We start from the raw sequence: 2,866 nt of genomic DNA, 5'->3' as shown, positions 1-2,866 counted from the left end.
ATGTGGTCCCCTAGGGTTGAGTGGATAGTTGGTTGAATAATACGTATGATCTAACGGGTGGAAATGATTATGGAATAAATCTAAGGGCCGAAAACTTATGAGTATAAAGGAGCAAATACTTATAAAAGTATAGTAGCCGGACTCTCTCTCTCTCTCTCTCTCTCTCTCTCTCTCTCTCTCTATATATATATATATATATATATATAAAGAAAGAATTTCGCTCCTATATAAGTTTCTAAAAGTACCGAGTCATTGGTACTTCTAGATTTTCTAAAAGCGCCGCGGCACAGATGCTTTATCTTCCTGGTGGTAACTCGTCGGTGCTCCATACGACTGCTTAGGTGCCGGCGGTGCTGACGCTATCGATGGTGCTGGTGATGCTGCTCGGGGACAAGCTGCCCTCATATGTCCAGGCTGACCACAAGTAAAACATCGGCACTCTCTCTGCTCACACTGTCGAGGCCAGTGTGGTCCCCCACAAATCACACACTGAGGAGTCCCCTGTGACTGTCCCTACTGACGAGATCCTCTAGAACGCTGACGCCCCGAAGACCCACGACCCTGAGAACGTGATTGTGGAGGTCTCGGCGGACGCCTGCTGCTCGACTGTCCTCCGTCATCTGGAACCGGGCGCTTCCTATCCTGACTCTGTCCCGGCACCTAAGCCCGCTCACGGATCGACAGATCACCTCTCTCCACCCATAAAGCCTGCTCAATAGACGCATTCAAGGTCCTCAACCTCCAACCGAAAAATCTCTGGCCTCAAGGCTCCCTCATACAGATATACCCGGTGGGCCTCATCTCTGACTATAAATGGAACAAAGTTCAGGAGTCAAGTAAACTCACAGGTATACTCCTGAACTAATCGCTCCCCCTGTTGAAGCTTCTTCAGGTTCTTCTTGAGTTTCTGCTTCACACTGTTTGGGAAATACGCCCCGTACAGCATTCCACAGAACTCATCCCACTTCATTTGCAATGCCACCAGCCCTCGGTCTCGCCTCATCCTCCTCCACCAAGAATGTGCATCGCCAACCAAGCAGTACACTCCCAAGTGTACCTGCTCCCTCTATGGTATGAACAAGTCCTCGAATCGCTTCTCCATCGCGCTCACCTAGCCCTCTACAACCCAGGACTCCGTGCAGCTGCCATCAAAGGTCGGCGGATCAAAAAGGCGAAAACGAGCAAGCCTCTCAGTCATCCGCTCCTACTCAGCCTCAGATATCTGCGACGCATCTCCAGAAAATGTAACCCGCGCCGTGAGAACAGTCACTGGTGGGGATACCGCTGCGGCTGGTGCGGCCTCAGGAGTAGTCAGGGGTGGAGCGAACTGCTCTGGTACTGTCGGTGCTATGCTCTGCGGCGGAGCTAATGTCTCACACATCCTCTGCAACAATGCCCCCTGCTGCCTCGTCGCCTCAGTAAGGACAACTAACTGCTCTCTCAGATCCGGGGGTGCACTCGGCCCTGTCTGCTCCGGCATCTCAGGTGGTGCGGCACGATCCCGGGTCGGTGGTCAACCTCGACGTCGATACATAGCTACCTGAAAGCAAAACAAAGGTCAGACACAAAACACAAACACTCTCGACCCAATAAAGCGAAAGTCTAGAAGGCAGCCCCTGTTTCTCCTCAAAATTATGCAATCTGCAGCCAACATAATTTTTCTTGGCCGAAACAGGCACTCCTTCAGTCACTCACTCCACTCTAATTGGAGTTAAAATTAATCAATCGCTGACTTTCGCGATAAATCACGCCTCTCGCGTCTTGCCTTCCTAAGGTTTGCCAAACTTAAGGTTCCTAGGTCCCAATGACCTAATGCTAAGCTCTGATACTAACTTAATCAGTCACACCCCGGATTACACGTTTTTCCGAACATGCCAACAGACTCGCCGTATACATAGAATTTTCTATACCTGTACATAAATTAAGCTACAACCTCAAGGTAAAGAGCTGCTAAACTGAAAAACATATATATAAAAATCTCGAGGGATTCAAGTACATACAAAAATGTCTACTACATCACTCGCTTCAGCAAGTACCCAGACAACCACCATATGTACATAAAACCCCAAAACTACTTGTGGAAGGTACTCCTCTAGCCCTGCAACTCGTCTGGAAGGGATCTAGCTCGCAACTCCCTTTCCACGATCAGTATCAAAAGCAGCAACAGCCGCAGAAGAAGGCTCTGCAAAAAGGTGTCAACAACTGGGTATGAGAACTACTACAAAAAAAAAAGTCCTCAGTGGGTACCGTTACCGATCTCAACGGCTCACCTACTAAGTCTACAGAAAGTATGCTCAAGGATAGTAAAGAAAGCTGAAAAACTCTACAGTTATATGCCACTATACTATCACGATCCAACACAAACTAACTGTAGAAAAATAAATCTCTGACCCAATCTCACTAGGGACTGTGAACACACCCGTCCTGCCTATCGAAGCTACACTAACTACCACCACGCTGGGTCATCAGTGGAGAGCGAATCCAAACAGGACACAACGACAACAACGCAAAAGCATAAAGCCCGACTCCGGAGTGGCACTCGTGGGCGCTACCAGACCGAGTATATAAGCATGTCTCTGCCGAGCTCAATCAGGCTCTCAAAGGTTAAAATCAACGCAAATGGGTCTAACTGGTCTAACAACCAAAGCTCACGTGCCCTCGGCACAATCTGATACAAATACAGAAATCTGGGTCCACCGTCAACCACGACGGCACCCGACAGTCTGGAACAGTCTACACACTACTGTAAAAATAAACTCGATATCCCAACACGAGTGTAAACTCATCCTACACTAATCTGGATATCCATCGCATACTAACAGCGACGCTACAAACAAACCACAGCTTTTAAAGCTAGATCTGGTAA

The sequence above is a fragment of the Ananas comosus genome, linkage group 8, assembly GCF_001540865.1.
Source record: "Ananas comosus cultivar F153 linkage group 8, ASM154086v1, whole genome shotgun sequence".
Taxonomy (NCBI): Eukaryota; Viridiplantae; Streptophyta; class Magnoliopsida; order Poales; family Bromeliaceae; genus Ananas; species Ananas comosus.
This window is presented reverse-complemented; position numbering follows the sequence as displayed.